Source organism: Cervus elaphus, chromosome 24 (genome assembly GCF_910594005.1).
Source record: "Cervus elaphus chromosome 24, mCerEla1.1, whole genome shotgun sequence".
NCBI lineage: Eukaryota > Metazoa > Chordata > Mammalia > Artiodactyla > Cervidae > Cervus > Cervus elaphus.
The window spans coordinates 22,534,750-22,557,466 of NC_057838.1; the positions used below are offsets into that span (position 1 = coordinate 22,534,750).

The following is a 22,717-nucleotide window of genomic DNA, read 5'->3' on the forward strand; positions in this document are numbered from 1 at the left end:
GAGGCTTATGTGAGCTTCCTGATGGGAGGGACTGGCCATGGGAAAAACTGGGTCTTGTTCTGGTGGGCAGGGCCTTGCTCTGTAAAGCTTTAATCCAATTATCTGCTGATGGGTGGGATTGAACTCCCTCCTTGGTAGTTGTTTGGCCTGAGGCGAACCAACCCTGAGTCTAGGGCTCTCAGTTCAGTTCAGTCACTCACTAAGTTGTGTCTGACTCTTTCAGACCCCATGGACTGCAGCACTCCAGGCTTCCCTGTCCATCAGCAACTCCTGGAGCTTTCTCAAACTCATATTTATTGAGTCAGTGATGCCATCCAACCATCTCATCCTCTCTCGTTCCCTTAGCCTTCAGCCTTCAATCTTTACCAGCATTAGGGGCTTTTCCAATGAGTCAGTTCTTTGCATCAGGTGGCCAAAGTATTGGAGTTTCAGCTTCAGCATCAGTCCTTCCAATGAATATTCAGGACTGATTTCCTTTAGGATGTACTGGTTGGATCTCCTTGCAGTCCAAGAGACTCTCAAGAGTCTTCACCAACACCACAGTTCAAAAGCATGAATTCTTTGGTGCTCAGCTTTGTTTATATACAACTCTCACATCCATACATGACTACTGGAAAAACCATAGCTTTGACTAGATGGATCTTTGTTGGCAAAGTAATGTCTTTGTTTTTTAATATGCTGTCTAGGTTAGTCATAACTTTTCTTCCAAGGAATAAGCGTCTTTTGATTTCATGGCTGCAATCACCATCTGCAGTGATTTTGGAGCCCCAAAAAATAAAGTCTCTCACTGTTTCCACTGTCTCCCCATCTATTTGCCATGAAGCGATGGGACCAGATGCCATGATCTTAGTTTTCTGAATGTTGAGCTGTCAGCCAATTTTTTCACTCTCCTCCTTCACTTTCATCAAGAGTCTCTTTAGTTCCTCTTCACTTTCTGCTATAAGGGTGGTGTCATAGGCATATCTGAGGTTATTGATATTTCTCCCAGCAATCTGGATTCCAGCTTTGCTTCATCCATCCCAGCATTTCCCATGACGTACTCTGCATATAAGCTAAATAAGCAGGGTGACAATATACAGCCTTGACGTACTCCTTTCCCAATTTGGAACCAGTCTGTTGTTCCATGTCCAGTTCTAACTGTTGCTTCCTGACCTGCATACAGATTTCTCAAGAGGCAGGTCAGGTGATCTGGTATTCCCATTTCTTGAAGAATTTTCCACAGTTTGTTGTGATTGACACAGTGAAAGGCTTTGGCGTAGTCAATAAAGCAGAAATAAGATGTTTTTCTGGAACTCTCTTGCTTTTTCGATGATCCAGCAAATGTTGGCAATTTGATCTCTGATTCCTCTGCCTTTTCTAAAACCAGCTTGAACATCTGGAAGTTCTCAGTTCACATACTGTTGAAGCCTGGCTTGGAGAATTTTGAGCATTACTTTACTAGTGTGGGGGATGAGTACAATTGTGTGGTAGTTTGAGCATTCTTTGGCATTGCCTTTCTTCAGGATTGGAATGAAAACTGACCTTTTCGAGTCCTGTGGCCATTGCTGAGTTTTCCAAATTTGCTGGCATATTGAGTGCAGCACTTTCACAGCATCATCTTTTAGGATTTAAAATAGCTCAACTGGAATTCCATCACCTCCACTAGCTTTGTTCGTAGTGCTGCTTTCTAAGGCCCACTTGACTTCACATTCCAGGATGTCTGGCTCTAGGTGAATAATCACACCATCATGGTTATCTGGGTCATGAAGACCTTTTTTGTACAGTTCTTCTTTATGTTCTTGCCACCTCTTCTTAATATCTTCTGCTTCTGTTAGGTCCATACCATTTCTGTCCTTTATTGTGCCCATCTTTGCATGAAATGTTCCCTTGGTATCTCTAATTTTCTTGAAGAGATCTCTAGTCTTTCCCATTCTATTGTTTTCCTCTATTTCTTTGCATTGATCACTGTGGAAGGCTTTCTTTTTTTTTTTTTCATTGATATGAATCAGCCATGGATTTACATGTATTCCCAATCCCGATCCCCCCTCCCACTCTCTCCTTTTGATTCTTTGGAACTCTTCATTCAAATGGGTATATCTTTCCTCTTCTCCCTTGCCTTTCTTATCTTTTCTTTTCTCAGCTATTTGTAAGGCCTCCTTGGACAACCATTTTGCCTTTTTCCATTTTTTTTCTTGGGGATGGTCTTGATCTGTCAGGAACCTCCACCCATAATTCTTCAGGCATTCTGTCTATCAGATCTAATCCCTTTAATCTATGTGTCACTTCCACTGTATAATTGTAAAGGATTTGATTTAGGTCATACCTGAATGGTCTAATGGTTTTGCCCACTTTCTTCAATTTAAGTCTGAATTTGGCAATAAGGAGCCCTACCTAGGACTCTATGGTAGGGTTAATGGGGAACTCCAAGGTTTACTCCAAGGGGGTCTTTCCAGTGCCCTCGTCCCTTTGATGAGCCGCTGGCGACCCATGCCTTCACAGGAGGCCCTCCAAGACTAGCAGGTAGTTTTGTTTCTGTCTCCTGTGGGGTCACTGGTCCTCTCCCCTGGGTATTGGTGTACCCAAAATTTTTGTTTTTGTCCTCCAAGACTGGAGTCTCTGTTTCTCTCAGTCCTCTGAAAGCCCTATAATCAAATCCCACTGGCCCGCAAGGCCAGATTCCCTGGGGATTCCCAGTTCCTTTGTTGGATCTCCAGGCTAGGAAGCCTGACGTGGGGTTCAGAACCTTCACAATAGTGTGAGAACTTCTTTGTTATTACTGTTCTCCAGTCTTCGGGTCACCCGCCTGGTAGGTATGGGATTTGAATTTATCATGATTACGCCCCCCTACTGTCTTGCTGCAGCTTCTTCTTTGTCTTTGGATATGGGGTATATTTTTTTTGGAGGGCTCCAGCATCCTCCTGTCAATGGTTGTTCAACAGCTAGTTGCAATTTTGGTGCTCTTGCAGGAGGAGATGAGCATGCATCTTTACTCTGCCATCTTGAACCAGAAGTTCCCACTCTTTTGATTTATAGGTTTAAGTGCAATTAAGTAAAATGATAGTTGAATTTAAGTATACACAGCATTTCATAAAATGTTTTTATATATAGTTAGTACATCTGATAATTTCTTATAAAAGTCCATTATATAATCGATGCAAGCTGCTGGGTCTCAATGCAGCTAGACCTAGAAGAACACTGTCACTTTCAGTGCATTCTCTGGGTCAGAGCTATGGCCAGCTACGTGAACCTGTGACCTGTACAGACATCCCATGCTTAGAAAAAAGCTCTGTGCTTGGTTTAACGTTCTGCCATTGCCATCTTGAAATTTTTAATAACTTTTGAACAGGAGGCCCCACATTTTAATTTTGCACTGTATAATTAAACAATATGGTGTTTTGGATAAGAGAATTTCTGTTGTGAAATATTGCCCAAATACTACAGGATGTAGCATCCTTGGCCCTACAGACTAAGTGCCAGTGCTCTCCCGAGTTAGGATGACAACCAAACTGCTCCCGAACTTTTCCAAACACTCCTAAGGGAGCAGCAACTCCCACTCTTCCCCCCACTGCAAACCCACTGATTGAATCAGATCCTCTCCCCTGCTATAATCATGCTATCCTGTGTATATTTCCTTTAGAACTTTTAAAAAGCATTATCTATTCATTGATATACCTTGCACATTGAAATGTAATTTCTTAGTGTATTTGACCAGATGGCATCACAGTGCTATAAAATCATTGTTTAATCATTATAATAGTAGTAAACAACCTTACTTATTTAACACAGTGCTTAAGTTTTCTCATCTGTAACATAGAAATAATAATAGTTACTTTATTCTGAGACTTGAATAGCTTTAAATGGCTTGACTTGAATGGCTTTAAAGCTATTAACACACTGCCTGAAATTAGAAAGATTCAACCCAGTAGTAGTATTATAAAGTTACTCACTGTATAATGATGGAGGAGGTAGAAATCATCGAAGTCTAACCCCAAAATGGTTTCAGTGTTGGAGTCCTGAAGCCTCGTCAAGGGGGATGTGGCATTTACCCAGGATGGTCTGAGATCACAGTCAGGAAGAGACATATCACAGCTGAAGCACGTTCAAGTTTATATCTGGATAGTGTTCGATGCCATTCAGAGGATACAGGAAAGAATTGAGTATGCCAGCTGGCAGTCTAGAGTGAGGGCAGTTGCAGTGCTTGGGAGGGGGTGGGTTTCCTCCTTGTCCTGTGTATTCTTTGTACTCCCCCTCCCACCTTAAGGGCATCCTGGGGGGCACCAGGTGTGAAATAAGAAGGAAGGAAGCGTCTCTGAGTCAGTATAGACCCAGAGTCTCTAAACTGTTTTGCTTGACTCAAGTCCTCCCTCAGGCTTCTTAATGGAAAGGTCAAAAGAGCCAGATGTCAGTTGAGATGACAAGGAAGAGATCTCAGGGGAGAATGCCGGAGATAAAACCTCTGCTCTGATTTCTTTTAAAGTCAGTGACACAAAGACAAGGGACAGAATGAGACGAGCAGTCCCATTTTTCTTTCGGCTACAAGAATACTCGCATTAACAATAGCAGCAGCCCCAGCTATTAGCCACTCTTTGTTCAAAGAGCCATCCAACAATCATACTAAACGTCGTTTCCTCAGCTTCCTGTGTGTCAGGCTGGGGACTACTTAGTGTCACTAGGAATTCCGGCTTTGGCATTTTCTTCAGAGTGATGGGCAATACTTTATCTCATGCCTCATCCACCACACATGGGAATCTGTGTGCATGTGTTTGTGGTTGCAATAGTCATTGGAGCATAAAAAAGATACAAATGTTCATGCTGTTTAATAGCAGCATCAATGTTCCATCTGTTTAATGGTTGACAATCACTAAATGGAAGAGTAGGGAATTGAACATGAGTTTGTTGAAATCAATGTCTCTGTTGACCAGTATATTAAAATTCTGACTGCCAATGTGCTATTTTACTATTTCATTTTAAAATCGTATTTGTTATCACCTTTTAGGGAGGTTCTGATGGAATTTATAAATGGGCCAGTGTCAGAGCTCAGCATTAATGACTTTTTAACCTACTGAATTCAGTCCAAATTTCTTAGCTTTTTTCCACTAACGTCTGACTGCTCTGTGGCTCTTTTCCCACCCATTCTCTGTAGTTTATGCACCCTTCATGTTCTCCTAGGTGAGTTATTCTGTTCCTCACGAGCATCCCATGTTTCCATCCAATGAAATAGTACAGTGGAGCAGTTGAGAACCCACAGTCTGAACCCTGCCTGCTTACTTTCAAATTCCAGCTCCTGTATTTACTAGCTCTGTGACCTTGGGAAAGTATAATCACTTAACCTCTCTGTGCCCCAGTTATGCCAATTATATCCATAAAATTAGGTAATAAAAGTATTTCGCTTATAGAATGAATTTCAGAGTAAGATTAGTTAATATGTATAGATTTAGAACAAAAGTCTGGCAAGCAGTACCATACAGATGCTTGTTGTTATTTTATCAGCTGCTGTGATGGCCTCTTCATTTTTACCTACCCATGTCTTCTCATCTATCCACGCATATGCAGTGTGCCTCTCATTTGTTATGCTGTCTAGTACCTGGGATGTAATCTTTTCTGCCTTAAAACCCCCATAATATTTAGGCTTTTACTTAGCATAGAATTGTTTATTTTGCAAATTATAAGGAGTAAATGGATGTTTCTATTGAAATTATATGGGAAAGCATTTTCTTTTCAACATGCATTTGAAAAGTTTCTACAGATGTGTGTTACTTTCTAGGTGGTGGTACAGTGGGAGGACTTGCTACTCAAAGTGTGGTGCATGGACCAACAGCAACTATGTCACCTGAGGCCTAGTCAGAAATTCAGGAACGCAAGCCCCTCCCCAGACCTACTTCACGAGGATCTGCATTTTACAAGTTCCTCACACACTGAAGTACTAGTGTAAAGCTTTAGAACTTGGCCTAGATAAATTGGATCCAGCTATGTGGTTTGGTGACAAGCAAGATCTATGTAATCATGAAAGCTACATGATACTAAGAAACCTCTTTTAATATATAACAAAGTTGAAATATGAATCCAGGTCTCTGAATCCAAAACCTTAACCATTAATCCATTAATCTATAATCTATGTAATCTTGACTAGATCTATTGCTTACCCTTTCATAATAGTATGATGTTTACAGTGTTAATGTCAACATGGGGCTCAAGTCCCAGCTTTACCACATACTAGTGTTAATAGAGGAAACTCATGTTTTTAGGAGCTTCCGCTGGCTTAAGGATGCATGAAGAGTTCGCTTACTTGCTTTGGGTCAGTGACTGCTGGATCTCTGGTTTACAAGGGAAAGGCAGCAGAGAGGGAGCTGGGGAAGGATGAAGGTCGTGTCACCCACACTCGCCCTTTACTCTCTTCAAAGGTATAGATGCAGTTACTCTGTTTATTTTTTTTAATTAATTTATTTGTTTGGCTGTGCCGGATCTTCCTTGTTGCGTGGCGGACTTTCTCTAGTTGCAGTTACTCTCTAGTTGTGGTACTTGAGCTTCTTTCTGCATTGGCATTTCTTGTTGCAGAGCATGGGCTCTAGGCACATGGGCTTCAGTAGCTGTGGTTCACGGGCTTAGTTGCTCTGTGGCACGTGAAATCTTCCAGGACCAGGGATCGGACCTGTGTGCCCTGCATTGGCAGGCGGATTCTAACCACTGAGCCACCAAGGAAGTCTGCAGTTACTCTTAAGGATTGGACAACTATTTATTTTGAAGTACACCAAAGATTGAATTTCTATTAAGGTATTTTGCTTGAGAAAAAAAAAAGATTTTAATTTATTGTTTACTAAAACTTATTAATTTTGATTTCTTGCATTTTGTGAAAGTCTTAGTTTTTCTTCTGATATTTCAAAATGCTGCTGAGCTCCATAGGCTTAAATAATGTTTGTTCTTTACATTGTGTTTCATGCTGTATTTGTTGCTTTTGAAGTTGGCTTACCTAGGAGGAAAAACAAAGAGATTACTCAACATTTCCTAATTTTAATGCTCAGAATGAACCCTCTAGCACTCCAGTACACAGGAACATGAAAAAAGGCTGGCAAAGAAACATACTTTGCTTCCTTGGAGGGCAGTGGCTTAGTGAAACTGCTGGTGCTCATCAGAGTGGCCTTGGTTTAGGGGAACCGCTGGTACTAATCAGAGTGTGGCCTTGGTTTAGCGGGTGGCAGGGAGAGGGCTTAGGGGGGAATTTTCAGGGTAGGTTCAGAGTGCTCAGTCAGTCAATCATGTCTGACTCTTTGCGACCCCCTGGACTGTAGTCTACCGGGCTCCACTGTCCATGGGATTTTCCAGGCAAGAACACTGGAGTTGGTTGCCATTTCCTTCTCCAGGGATCAGAGTAGGATGTTTAAAAAGCATCACATTTCATTTTAAAGCTGGATGTGACCATGAAAATCAGGTAGACCCACCTTCTCACTTCTCCAAGGGGGCAAAGGAGGCCTAGAGAGTTTACCAAAGTCTTGGATCTAAATATGACTCCAAATTTCCTGCATGGCTGGCACTAAAGTGGATTTGAGCAACAACTGATGCCTCTGGGATCATACAGGAATCCAAGAGAGTTACTCAAGTATCTCCCATGTATATAGGAGTTATATATGTTATTAAACTTCTGTTTGTTTAAAAAGAAAATCTTGGAGCCCTCTACAAAGTCTCCCAAATGGGATAAGGACTGTTTTGTCTTGGGATCTGGAGTCTCTCAAAACCATCAAACATGTTGACACAGAGCTAAACTCAGACATGGGAATGAATCTCCTTGATACTGGAGCCCACAGACCTCGGGTAAAGCCTTTGATGGGCACCACGCACTCTATTGGGCTCCAGCCTGGGGCCCCAAAGCTGTACTATGCACAGGCCCCAAACCCAGTCCTCCCAGACTGGAGGGAAATACCCCGTCTCTCATGTCTCTTTTGCTTTATATTATCCAAACCCACACCTATGAGGGACTGCTCTGGGAGTTCAGACTTTCATAGGTAGGTGGGATGGTTAACATTCATCAGTGTCTCTGTTATACTCTGACAAAAAGCCGTGAGGTAGGAATGTTAAGGATCTGGCAACTTCCCTGAAACAGAAGAGGGAAAATACAGGAAACACAGTACACAGAGCTCTGCATTGGCCTAATGGCTCTCAATGGCAGAAAAGATAAAACCCAATTAAAATGTCAGGAAATGATTATACTGCATGGGCTAAGATTATTTCCCATTTAAACTTCACATTGAATATCTAAAATGTCATCAGTGCTAAGTTTATTCAGGCCACCTCCACAGGCTTCTCTAGGAGATGTATGGTGGATAAGTTTGAGAAGCATGCAAGTAGGCCAATGTCCTCCTTTTGTGGATGAAGGAAATGAGGCCCAGGCCTGCTCTCTGCGGTTGTGAATATCATCAGTGGCAGATCCAGGTCACAGTTGAGTGGATGAAGGCCCCAGAGTTTGCAGTGAGCTTGGGGAAACCACAGCACTTACTTCAGGGCATAAAAGGAGGCCCCTGGAGCCCAGTGTGCACCTGAACACATTGGGCTTCCCCACCCCAGCCAGAGCCTGCTGTTCATGGCTCAGTCCTTGTAGCCACATCACCTGTCCCACCAACTTCAGCAACACAAGAGACCGGGCCTGAGTCGAATGCTGCAGTTAGAACTAGTTATTTACCTTTCCCTTTGCCACCAGGACAAATCCTTTCATCCTTAAATACCCATCACCTTTCAACCACCAGGTCATCCTTTAACACTGGGACATTTCCTCATAGGGCTCTGTATGTCCGTAACCTAACAAATTCCAACTCTTTTTAAAAAAATATTTTTATTTAGTTAATTAGTTAGTTGGCTGGACTGGATCTCAGTTGCAGCCTGTGGGATCTTTTAACTGTAGCATGAGAACTCTTAGTTCTGGCATGTAGGGTCTAGTTCCCTGAACGTGGGCCCCCTGCATTGGAAGCGTAGAGTCTAAGCCACTGGACTATCAAGCAAGTTCCAACAAATTTCCACTCTTTACCAAGTTCCCAAACCTTTCTATCATGCTTTCTGGAATAGTCTATCTGACATCAACAAAAGTCCTTATCTTCTCAAACCTGTTCTTTAAGATCTCCTTAGTCTCTCAGATTCACTGGCACCCTGACCTGCTCCATGGAGATTGTTTATTTGGGACCCCTTTGAATGGCACCTACTTTTCTCTCTCACAACCTGAGTACCACAGGCTCTTGGGGAAGGCTCAATGGCATCCTTGATGCTTAGTGCTCTCTCTTTACTTTTCTCCAAGACCCACAGAAAAATATCTTTCAATGCACATGCCATCAGACCATACAATCCACTACCCTTCTGCTTAGGCCTGAATATTTATGTGTCCCAAATTTTTATCTGTTAAAATTCCAAAGGCTGAATGATGGTATTAGGAGGCAGGACCTTTGGGAGGTGCTTAGGTAGTGAGGGTGGAGCCCTCCTGAATGGCATTAGCGTCTTCATGAAAAAGACCCCACAGGGCTCCCAAGACCCTTCTGCCCAGTGAGGACACAACAAGAAACTGGCAGCCAGAAGAGGGCCTTCACCAGAACCTGAGCATGCTGACTCCCTGATCCTGGGCATCTAACCTCCAGAACTGTGAGAACGTTCCGTTGTTTAGAAGCCACTCAGTTTCTGGTACTTGTAATAGCAGCCTGAACACACTAAGACACCTTCCTGGTTTTCGTTTTTTCTGACTCCTGGCCACTGCCTTCAGTGGAAGATATTTAGGAAGTGGCACATCACCAAGTATTGCTGTCATTCTTTTTGATGGTTTTATAACCTATCAGAATAAAAGAAAATCACAAAGTAAGGGAAAGGGGAGAGGGACAGAGAAAATGGAGGATAAATAACAAGCACCTTAATTGATGGAACAGGGACGGCTAAATACAGCTTGAGCTGGTGGTGATGGCGCTGAGGTGATGGCTAGGGTATGAAGACCAAAAGAAGCAAACTCATTCCTGCCACAACCACATCCTATCTCCAAATGCAGACAATCTTGTTGCATCAGGTACTTCTGAAGTTGGGGGAGCCAGATGTCAGTAAAAACAGTGAACTTAGTTGAAAGCTTGATTAAGAAACAGTGAGAAATGTGGATCTTCCCATCTTTCCTACAAAGCTGGGTGACTTGCCTTTCCCTCTCCATGGAAGACTGGATGTTGACTCTGTCAAGATCTTAAGTTTAAAAAGACCGTGCCTTCAGAATGTGAGGCATGAACAAGGTTAGGAGTGATAATCTGGGGCTGAAAGCGAGAGACTAAGCAGCAATTTGCCTGTTAAAAAGGGAGCCCCCAGCTCCCTATCCCTGTTCAACTCCCAAACCTGTAAATCAGCTTTATATAACATACTGGTATTCCTCTCTAGGGTAACAAGCCTGCTCAAGATAAAAAAATCTCCAAGACCTATCGCCATTGACTTTCAGAGGTCCCACATGTCAGTGGCCCAGCCTCCGCCTGGTCAGTTTATAAGGAAGTGCATATGATGATAAGTGCTCCTGCTCCACCATCACCATCATCCCCTGGAAAACACAAGGTGAGTTTCCAAATAGTTTAATGTATGTTGCTAAGAACCAAAGATGGCAAAGTATTTAGGAAGACATTTAGTATGGACAGAAATAAAATTCAAAAAACAGAGAAAACAATGTAGACGAAAAAAAGACCACACTTAGAGCTGGAAAAAACAAAGAATTAATTAATGATGAAAAATGTTTTATTATTTCTGTTATTTTCCAAGTAGATGTAATAATAGAAAGACTGTGGAGAGGAAGAAATATCAGAGATAAAAATGATAATAACATAAACTTTAAATGCAGGAGACATACTTAAAGATAAGGAAGCACACAGAAGGGATTAACATTAGGAGGAAGAAATCAGAGATGTGTCTCACGTCTGTTAAGGGTAAGCACTATGGCAGTAATGCCACACACAGAAAGCACACGGTGGCTAAAGACCAAGCTCTGGATGGCAGTCACCTTATGAACATTGTTAACTCATTCATTCCTTATGCTCCTGATCACATTTAAATATGAAAAGTCAATTTGTAAGAATTTTTCTTTCTTTTTTCCAGTGACCTTTAGTCCAAGTATACTAGTTTACCACAATATTTGACATCATGTGAATTGTGTTCCTCATATCTCCATGCTGATGGTAGAATGGTCACAGTAATGGACTTAAAATTCAAATAAGTTTTTCAGTTTTCCTTTGTAAACATGTCTAATTCAGGCAAAAGTCCTTTACTAGTCAAATAATCAATATTAATAATTTTAAATCTCTGTGCTGTGTGCATTGGAGTAAATATGTGTGTTAAGTACTTTTGTCGAGATTCAATATCTTGTGTCTGCTTATGTTAGAGACAGATTGACAACTCAGAAGCAATGAAAACAATCAAATAAATTTATTCATTTAGAAATATATTTTATCTTATTCTTCTCTATTTAAAGATTAGTTGTATTTTAAAAGAAATTGTGGGTATTGCCATTTATTTAATAATAGATTAATAGAACCAAAGAGGGATTTGCAGACAAGATAAATGGGGTATTGGTGAAGTAATTGCCCCCTTGTGGCTCAATCATTAAAGACTCTAAGCCAATGAGCTGTGTGAAGGTTTACCATTGATGCTTTTCTAGGCACTAAATTTGCATGTGATATAAACATCCTATTTATAGCATATGATTACTGGAGGCTCAATGAGCCATTTGAATGGCAAACAGTTAATAGATTACTTTCTGTCCGTCTGTTTTACTCATGTGGTATTTGTTAGGAAAAGTTTAATTGCTGCAGTGTTCTTTTAAAAATTAAATTGCTTGTTTGCTGTATTTGCCCCTGATAAAAAGAATGGCTGAAAGTAATTCATTGTGAAGTTGAGTAATAGCCATGACTTTGTGTTACAGGAACATAACTACCTTGGAAATTTTTTAATATTCTATTTCAGTTCAATTCAAGTTGAGTAAATAGAGTATCAGTAGGGGGCAAACATGTTGTGCTACTATAGTTTCCCACACTATATTCTCAGTACCATCAGTTATTTCAAAGCTGAGATTCTTAAAAGTTCAGATATCTTTCTTGAACCAAAGTTTCTTCTGAGAAACAAGCCCTCCTAGACAAATATGACAGATTATGAGTGGTCTTAGGGGACAGGGAAGCCATCTGAGTCACTGCCACATCATCTCATGGTTGGGCAGAGATTTAATGAGTTCCAACAAGATGAGTAAGATGAGTGCTTTTGAAACAGAGGATGTGACAGCCCACTGGGGATCAGGACACTCATCAGAGATGTGCTCCCAGGTCATCAGAGCAGATATCAGCATCTGCTTATGTCTAATCTCCTAAAAGATTTTCTTCTCAAGTTATCATCTATCCATTATCGTGTCAAGGACGGAGCACCATCACTTTCTTCTTAGCTAGATCTTTCCAGGAATGTTGTGAGGATTAAACTCATTCGTTCATCTACACATTCATTAATATAAAATTATCATTGACTGCCCAACCTGGGCCAGTCATTATTCTAGGTGCTCGTAATTTAAACAAATGTAAATAGAGTCCCCCCACTCCACCCAATGCTAACACTCAGGGGCTCAGAGTAAGAGTACAGATGGGATATGTCTAGATAGTAAATGGTTAGACATCAAGTTAACAAATGCCTGAATATGTGTGTTTTATCATCCTCCCTGCAAATATACCTTTATGATATTCACATTCGAATTTAGAATTCTGAAACTCCCTGCTAGAACACGGCAATGCAGGGAGAGAATCCTGCCCCAGCCTCTGGCCCCACCTGGAGCCCACCTTCCCCTCCAGTCACCCCTGCCTCCCATTGCCCCACAGTGTTCTCCTGCCACTGTGTGGGATCTTCTGAGCTTGTCCAAGTTCAGTCTATACTTTCTGACAACAGCTCTTGAACATAAGGGTATAATCAGAATGACACCCATATCGGCCTTGGTAGCAAGTTCAGGATCACTTGAAAAAGGAATTCCAAGGTCCTCACGCCTGGAGAATGGTCTAGAAAGGGAGACTTGATTCTCTGGGTAAGCAGAGAACCCTTTAGCACACCAGGGGTCAGTCATCATTGGAGCCTGCAGCTCCAATAGGGCAGATCCTGAAGCTCCAATAGGGCAGATCCTGATTGAATAACCATGGGTGGGGGGACCAATTAACAAAATGGGTCTCCTACCCTAGTGGACCTTTCTTGCCAGTCTTGTAGACTTTGCCTTTTCTTCTATGCTAATGAAGCCATCTGAGCCTGGAGTTTTCCTTTTAGGGTTGTTTTTTTTTTTTTTTTGGTACTATGAGTTCAGTTTTTCCAGTAGGTACAGTTATGTTCAGGTTATCTATTTATCCTTAGTGAGTTTGGGTAGTTCATGACTTTCAAAGAATTACTCCGTTTTGTTTAATTGTTGGATTTATGTGCTTAGAATTAGTCATAATATTTTCTTGTGCTTAGTTACTCAGTCATATCCAACTCTTTTGAGATCCCATGGACTGTAGCCCGCCAGGCTCCTCTGTCCATGGGATTATTCAGGTGAGAATTCTGGAGTGGTGGCCATCTCCTCCTCCAGGGTATATTCCTGACCCAGGGGTCGAACCCACATCTTCTGTCTCCTGCATTGCAGGCGGATTCTTTACCCGTTTCTTACTATCCTTTTTAATATATTGTGAGGTCTCTAGTGATATTCTTTCTCATTGCTGATGATGGTAATTTGCATATTCTCGTTTTTGCTTTGTGAGTCTGGCTACAGGTATATCAGTTTTATTTATCTTTGCCAAAATAAGAGTTTGGTTTCATTGTTTTTCTCTGTTGTTACTGTTTTTCATTTAATTGACTTTTGCTCTTATCTATATGATTGCCTTACTTCCTCTTTTGTTTTTCTTTTTTTAGTTTCTTCATATAGAAATTTAGGTTGTTGATTTGAAATCTTCTTTTATAATACAAGCTGACATGAGTTGAAGTGTGTTCCCCCAAAATTCATATACTAAAATTCTAACCCCTGGTACCTCAGAATGTGACCTTATTTGGAAATAGGCTTTGCAGATGTAATTAGTTGAGGCAGGATGAACTCATTCTGGAGTAGGATGGGATCCCTAAGTCAATATGGTGCTGTCCTGATGGAAGGGAAGTTTGGATATATACCTGCATACAGGGAGAGCGTTGTTATGAACACAAAATTACCCATCTACTAGACAAGGAGTGAAGCCGGGAACAGATCCCTCCCTCACAGCCCTCAGGAGGAACCAATCCTGAGAACTTCTTGACTTCCTATATCCAAAAGGAAAGCCCTCAACACTGACAATGAACTTCTCTTGTTTAACCCACTCAGTTTGTGCTACTTTGTTACAATAGCCCTAGCAAACTGAACATTAACTTTTAACACTATAAACTTTCTTCTAAAGTACTATTTTAGCAAATTTTGCTATTTTTAATTTTTATTTTTGTTCTGACAAAATATTTTCTGATTTTCCTTGAGACTTCCTCTTTGGTCCCTGGATTATTTAGAAGTGTGCTTAAACAAAAAGTGTGCTTTCCAAAAAATTCTATTTTTTTTTTCAGTTAACTTTCTATTATTTATTTCATTATTCACAGTAAACTTAGAGAACAAAATTTATAAGATTTCAGTTCTTCAAAAATTTTTGATTTGTTTCATGATGCAGGATGACTCCTAGTTAAGTGTTCCATTTGAACTGAAAAAGACTATGTAGTCTGCTCTTGTTGGGTACAATGGTTTGTAAGTTTCAATTAAATTCAAGTTTGTTAAGGGTGTGCCTTTTACCTCTTGCTGATTTTTCCCTCACTTGCACTATTGATTATTTAGAAAATAAAATTTCAAAACTCTGCAACTCAAATTGTAGATCTGATCTATCCATTTTGCATTTCAGTTCTGTCAGCTTCTGCTTCATGAATTTTTGAAGCACTCTTAATAAGGGTACATGCATTTGAAAATACTATGTCTTTCTGGTGAATTGACTCTTGTCACTATGTAATATACCTCTTATTTCTGTTAACTTTCTAAGTTCTAAGCTGACATTGATATTAATATACCTACTGCAGCTTATTTATTATTAGTGTTGCTTGGTATATCTTTTTCAACCCTTTGACTTTTAATCTACTGAAACCATTCTGCTTAAAGATTTTGGAAGGGATTCTACTGCCAGTGTAATTGTTAAGTTTCTGGTATGAACCCGGTGCTTTCTCAATGCTTCAAACATAGCATGGAGACCACACATTTTTTATGAAGTCCAAAGAGAAAATTTACTTGTTACATAAAATATGTATTCTGAAGTCTACTTTAACGTCATAAAGTTACCATATATTTATGATATCTCATATTTATCTCTCCTATAAGGTGAGACTGGTGATCTGAACAGGTACTTTTTCTTCAGGGTTTGACTACAGAGGAGACCAGGGGACAGATACTAGCATCCAAAAGTTAAATGCCGATAATGAGCTTTATCTGGCTGGACCTGGCAGCCATGCAATTTTCTGCAGGAATCAAACTGTGTCTAAAGAGCTTTTCTCCCACCAGACTCTTCTTTGTTGTCATTCCATTCTGGCCAGCAGTTTCCCAATAGTAGTTTCTAACATATAACACCTTTCCATGTGTCAGTTTCCAAAATCACAGCTTGTTTTGTGATGATTACAGCTTAGAGGGTTGTTTCCTCTTTCTTAACACTGTCGGTCTGAAAATCACCCTGTAATAAAGGCTGTTTCTGTGGAGGCTCCTGCAGATGGCTAATTTTTTAGAGAGACTTATCTGTATTTTCACACTGTACCATTTCCCCAGCCTCATCCTAGACACCAGAATCCATATAGCCTATGAGAGGAAAGGTGTTGGGCAGAGAGAGAACTTGGACTGTGATGCAGTGTCAACAAAGGCCCCAGGTGATGCCGAAGGACTTCTGAGTCTGGGGTGATCCTTCCTAAGTGTCCCATGGTGAGAGAAGTGTCCACACCATTATGTCCTGGCCTCAGTCGCTAATGGCATATAAACTGCCCTGGGAACGGGGTGTGAGTATGGAAAAGGCTGCTCTGTAGAATTGAGATATTGTCTGCTGGCAGAACTCTTAGGAGCTGGGAGAATAAGTCCTTTAATCCTGCCAGCAGATCTGGATGGTCTGTCACAAAATCCACTGAGGGATATGTTGAGAACTTGGTCACAAATGTTAGGTGGAAGACCCTGCCTTAGCTGAAACTCAGCTTCAGAACTGGCCAGGGCAAAGAAAATGCCCTCTGATACTCTGTTAATCTGTGATCCTTTAACCTTTCTCCTTCAGTTTTCTGGAAGCATGATTGGTATGAGCACAGGGATGGGCAAACCCTGTGAATGGTGAGATGTGGTCTGTGGCCCTGGCTGTGGGAGTTTCAGGGCTATGAGCACAGAGTCAGAAGAAATCATTAGAGAGATTCCTCAAGACCCTGCTGTGGACAGCTGCCACCTTAATGATAGCATATAAAATGCTCTTCTGTTTAAGAATACACATGTCCTTTCACTAGATGTATTGTTAGCTAATTGTTAACTCACTAATTCATCTATTCATCATTCATGTATTCAGGACACATTTACAGAGCACTGTCTGCCTAGTACTGTATTATATGACAAAAATAAAGAAACAAAATTAGACACAGGCACCGCCTTTAAGTGTCTTACATTGCACTCAGCACATACGGACAAAGTTATCTATGGGGTTACGTGACCACACTAGGGAGAAAATGGTAAATGACACCAGGAAGATCAGAAAAGTTTTCTTAGTTGAGATACCACTTGCCTTCTAATACCTGTGTCAGAAGACAGTAAGCAAAGAATAAGAGAGGGGGATCTTTGTGCTTCTAATACTCATGCATTACATACCTGCCTTGAATGCTGGGGCAATATAAAATCCTGTAAAGATGTGGTAGCAACAGAGATCCATAAAATTTTGTGATAATTTAGGCCAAGGACTGTGCAAATGTTATATTAATACCTAAATTAATCCTCACGGTATCTAAATCTGAGAAGTGTTATTAATCCCATTAATAAAGAAGCTGAGCCTAACTAAATAGGTACCATTTATTGATACAAGGGCTTCCCTTGTGGCTCAACTGGTAAAGAATCCACCTGCAGTGAGGGAGACCTGGGTTCGATCCCTGGGTTGGGAAGCTCCCTGGGAGAAGGGAAAGGCTACCCACTCCAGTATTCTTGCCTAGAGAATTCCATGGACTGTATAGTCCATGGGGTTGCAAAGAGTCAGACACAGCTGAGTGACTTTCACTTTCACTTTTCCTTGATACAAGAACCAGGATGCAGGGGCACAGGTTATTGGAAATGAGATCACATTTAGGATACATTGGCATCTCAAGTTCTCATTTTCCTAGTCTGTTGATGTAGTTCTCGGTGTTAACAGCAGCCATAGCTTCATTTGCCCTAGAGTGAACTGTGGGCCTTGGTCTGGGAGCCTGCGGGAATCATTGCCTCACCTGCCAGCTTGGCTGACTTGGGATCTCATCATTGTGTACACAGTGTCTTGGCAAGAGTCTTCTGAATGTTTCGCATAACTGGTACTGCAAATGGAATGTCTTTTCTTTGCTCCCTCCAGGACCTATTTCTACAGTCAGATATGGCTTTTCCCCAGACAGAATACATCTAGTCTTCGCATTGTGTTATCATTCAAGAACACAGCCCACTTCTTTGGGCTTTCACTAAACAGTAGTAAGAAAAGCTACCAGAGAAATAGTTTTCTGTGTATGGTTGATTGTGAGGTTGAGCATAGAGAGGAGAGAAAAAATAGCTTTTAGGTTTTATTTTTGAGATTGAGGGAGAAATATTTGGAAATGCCTAGAGACAAAAACATCATGCAATATTTGGTAAGATGTTAGGAGGTATCATAGGTATGGCTAGAAAAATAAAATGTAAGTGGCTTTTATGGTAAAGGATGTGAAAAGAGAAGTACATTGCACTCATGTCATTAAAAACCACATGGGCAATAATAAAGACTTTCCCCTGAAGTCCACGGGAATATTTTGAAGTATTTCAAATAGAAAATCAGACTGCTCAAACCATAGAGATTGTTGGATGGAAGTGGGGCAGGACTTCTGATAGGAAGGCCGGTTAAAACATGTTGCAGCAATTCACATAAAAGAGAATTTGTGCTAAAAAGGCTTTATGAAACCTTCTAACTCTGCTTCAAACACAACACAGCTTCTGGATGAAGAATGCAGCAAAGGAGACCCTAGGATTTCTTGTATCCTTGGAAACACAGCTTTTGGTATCAAACACAAGAACTTTGAAACATTTATTTAGGATGTTCCTTCGGGTTCTCTAAGTGACAAATCATTGCTAAATTTTTGAGGGGCTTAGGAATAATTGCCTTAAAACAGCAAAATGAATTTTTCAAATGCCAAACTTAAAATGTAAACAAAGTTTGAGATATTTGAGTGAATAGGCAGTTGAGAATAATTCAGCCCCAGTTCTCACAAGACTTTGATTTCTGAAGTTTGAGGTTATGATTTTTCAAATTACCCGAAACTGTATATATTTAAAGGTGAAAGTAATATGAGATATCACCAGGCAGTCCCTGATGCAAACAGAAACACCCCCCCCACACACACACCTGGTATCTCCTGCATGGCCCACTTCTGGGTTCTGGTTCCAGACTCCAGCTCTCCCTCCAGCCAGAGGAGACATCCCGAAACACCAACCTACTCATGCCAGACACCTGCTTAAAGATCTCTGGTGCCCACTTGTTGCCCCCAGGACACAATCTCAATATGTTGATAAGGTCCTCAGAGTCCTCTCTGAACTGACCCCTGAGGCATTTGCAGCTTTAGCTCTGCCTTCCCGGTGCTGCAAAGGACCAAACCCTGGTGCCCCTCTGACTGGTGCACGCGGCCTTCTGTTGGCCCCTCACGTTCCTCACCTCTCTAAAATGATGGCGTATCCTACCACTCCATTTTTTCCCTGTCCTATTAGCCTTCTGACACTCGCCTCATGTTTCTCTAAGTGGAGAAGCTTCCAGGAGCCTCTCCTCAGACCTCCCCATCATGGAGCAGGTAGAGGAGAGAACAGTACTGAGAGTCACTCAAGGAGGGAGTGGCGCAGATCAGCCCTAACCCAGGTGGAGGCACCGGTGGGGGCTCCAGGTGACGCCACTCGGAGGAAGACTGCCCCCACATGCTCCTCAGCTCAAAGTTCAGAGGGGGCAACCACAAACAACTGAAATTGCTTTACGTTGACTCCACTGATCAGCCTGCTCAAGGATAGTGCCCAGACTGCCCTCTCCGACAGCTGCCAATGAATCAGTTTATAAAAAAAAAAAAAGGCCCAGAACCAAAGAAGTACGAACAAGGTTCATTGTGCCCTGATTGCCTGAATTTTGCCTTTTCTCGTCTCTCTGCTCTTTCTCATCAATCCTGATTTAAACTTTGTTTCTCACTCAAACTACAACTGACCTCCTCAAGTGTGAATGCAGTTCAGTTCAGTTCAGTTCAGTTCAGTCGCTCAGTCGTGTCCGACTCTTTGCGACCCCATGAACCACAGCACGCCAGGCCTCCCTGTCCATCACCAACTCCCGGAGTCCACCCAAACCCATGTCCATTCAGTCGGTCATGCCATCCAACCATCTCATCCTCTGTCATTCCTTCTTCTCCTGCCCTCAATCTTTCCCAGCATCAGGATCTTTTCAAATGAGTCAGCTCCTTACATCAGGTGGTCAAAGTATTGGAGTTTCAGCTTCAACATCAGTCCTTCCAGTGAACACCCAGGACTGATCTCCTTTAGCATGGACTGGTTGGATGCAGTAGTAGCCCCCCTGTCTGCAGGGGCTGCATCCCAAGCCCCCCAGTAGATGCCTGAAACCACACATGCTATCAAACCCTGCATGCGTGCATGCTAAGTCACTTCAGTCGTGTCTGACTCTTTGCGACCTTATAAACTGTAGCCCGCCAGGCTTCTCTGTCCATGGGAATTCTCCAGGCAAGAATACTGGAGTGGGTTGCCCTGCCCTCTTCCAGGGAATCTTTCTGACCCAGGGATAGAACCAACATCTCTTGCATCTCCTGCATTGACAGGCAGGTTCTTTACCACTAGTGCCAGCTGGAAAGCCCCAAATGCTGCAATACTGTTTTTTCTATACATATTTAACTATGATAAAGTTTAATTTATGTTAGGCACATCAAGAGATTAGCAGTAATAACGAACAATAAGATATAACAAGCATAACAATATGTGCAATATAAGTTACATGAATTGGGTCTCTCTCTTTCAAAATGTCTTATTGTACTCTACCCACCTTTCTTCTTGTAAGATGATAAAATGCCTATGATGAGATGAAGTGAGGCAACTGACACAGTGTTGGGCTACTATTAACCTCCTGACAGGAAGTCAGAAGGATCTTCTGCTTTGGATGATCCTGGCTCATGGAGCAGTGATAATGTTGATGGTTGGGTGTCAGAAGCAGATAGTGTAGTCAGTTGGGGATCCCTGGTCAGAAGGAGGCACATGGCACAAGGTTTCATCATGTAACTCAGAATGGTGGGCAGTTTAAAACTTAGGCGTTATTCATTTCTGAAGTTTTACATTTAATATTTTCAGACCACAGTTGACCACAGGTAACTGAAATTGGAAAGCAAAGTAAAACAGCAGTTCACAGGGGACAACTATAATATCCATGCAAATAGCTAAATGACATGCAAAATAGCTTTCTAAAAGTGTCTGAATAATTCTCTGATAGTAGCAAACACACAGTAGAGAGGTATTGTCAGTCCTTTTTTTAGTCAGTACTTTTAAAATAAATTAGTTAAAGCTGCAAACTCCAACTAGACACATCTTAATTAGTTAGCAAGAAACTTTTCTCTCGCCAATTCCTAAAGAATAGGAAATTTGCTTTAAGAAAATAATAACTGACTTCAGTAACTCTCTAATTTGTAATTTCTTTTAACTTGTCAAGATTTTGCTTGCTATTATGTTTCATATTTACTGGTAGGAGAGGTATTACAATGGAACAGAAGAAAATGTGAATTTAGAGTTTAAATCAAATTTTTTTGAATTGCGCTTCTGCCATCTTTCCAGCCCTCAGTCAGACGGGCGTGGAGACGCTTCTGGAAGTAACATCACGATGGCTGCCCAAGGAGAACCCCAAGTTCAGTTCAAACTTGTTTTGGTTGGTGATGATGGTACTGGAAAAAACTACATTCGTGAAGCGTCATCTGACTGGTGAATTTGAGAAGAAGTATGTAGCTACCTTGGGTGTGGAGGTCCATCCTCTTGTATTCCATACCAACAGAGGACCTATTAAGTTCAGTGTATGGGATACAGCCGGTCAGGAGAAGTTTGGTGGACTGAGAGATGGCTATGATATACAAGCTTGGTGTGCCATTATAATGTTTGACGTAACATCAGGAGTTACTTACAAGAATGTGCCTAACTGGCATAGAGATCTGGTACGAGTGTGTGAGAACATCCCAATTGTGTTGTGTGGCAACAAAGTGGATATTAAGGACAGAAAGGTTAAGGCAAGGTCAATTGTCTTCCACTGAAAGAAGAATCTTCGGTACTATGACATTTCTGCCAAAAATAACTACAACTTTGAAAAGCCCTTCCTCTGGCTTGCTAGAAAATTGATTGGAGACCCTAACTTGGAGTTTGTCGCCATGCCTGCTCTTGCCCCGCCAGAGGTGGTCATGGACCCAGCCTTGGCAGCACAGTACGAGCACGATTTAGAGGTTGCTCAGACAACTGCTCTCCCGGATGGAGATGATGACCTGTGAGAAAGTGAAGCTGGGGCCCAGCGTCAGAAGTCTAGTTTTATAGGCAACTGTCCTGTGATGTCAGTGGTGCAGCATGTTTGCCACTTTATTATATAGCTAAGCAGAACATGTGCTTAATCTTTGGATGCTGAAGGAGATGGATGGGCTTTGGAGTGAATATGGCAGTTTAAAAAAAAAATACCTTCATTTTTTGGGCCTGCATATTTAGGTGTTTTGGAACACAGTTTTTTCCTCCTTGAGTTTCAAATATAAGACTGCTATAGTCACATGACAATATTGAGAGGTGGAATCTTGTTTGTTACTGTCATTCCCATTCCTTTTCGTTTAGAATCAGAATAAAGTTGTATTTCAAATATATATAAAAAAAAAAGAGTTTAAATCAGTCTCTCATCATAAGTCTAAGTTTTCTCATAAAATGAGCATAATAATTATAACTATATAAAATTAGATCAAACCAGTTAACTCTGAATATTCATTGGAAGGACTGATGTTCAAGCTCCAATACTTTGGCCACCTGATGCAAAGAGCCAACTCATTGGAAAAGACCCTGAGGCTGGGAAAGATTGAGGGCAGGAGAAGATGAGAGTGACGGAGGCTGAGATGATTCGATGGCATCACTGACTCAATGGACATAAATTTGACTAAACTCCAGGAGACAGTGAGGGACAGGGAAGCCTGATATGCTGCAGTCCATGGGGTTGCAAAGTGTTGGACTAGACTTAGTGACTGAACAACAACAAAAAGTTATTTTGAGTGTAAAATAAAATTAGCATGTAAACTCTTTGAGAATATGATTGAGACTTCTGTTCTCTGTCTTTGGCAGGATATTCTTATTCTTTAAAGCCACCACCTTGCTTCAGTTCAGTTCAGTTTAGTAGCTCAGTCGTGTCCGACTCTTTGCGACCCCGTAGACTGCAGCACGCCAGGCCTCCCTGTCCATCACCAACTCCCAGAGTTTACTCAAACTCATGTTCATTGAGTCAGTGATGCC

The 22,717-nt window shown here is 41.4% G+C and overlaps 1 long non-coding RNA gene and 1 pseudogene across 2 annotated transcripts; both read left to right on the forward strand.

The window, feature by feature from the left end:
* Window positions 1–3,455: 3,455 nt before the first annotated feature.
* Window positions 3,456–22,082, forward strand: LOC122682913. Of its 2 annotated transcripts, none has more exons than XR_006337567.1 (3): window positions 3,456–3,467; window positions 17,338–17,340; window positions 21,728–22,082. It is a non-coding gene; the product is annotated as an uncharacterized LOC122682913 (long non-coding RNA). The 2 variants fall into 2 exon arrangements; XR_006337568.1 differs by lacking the exon at window positions 17,338–17,340 and adding an exon at window positions 19,464–19,465.
* Window positions 21,075–22,082, forward strand: LOC122682912 (annotated as a pseudogene).
* Window positions 22,083–22,717: the final 635 nt, after the last annotated feature.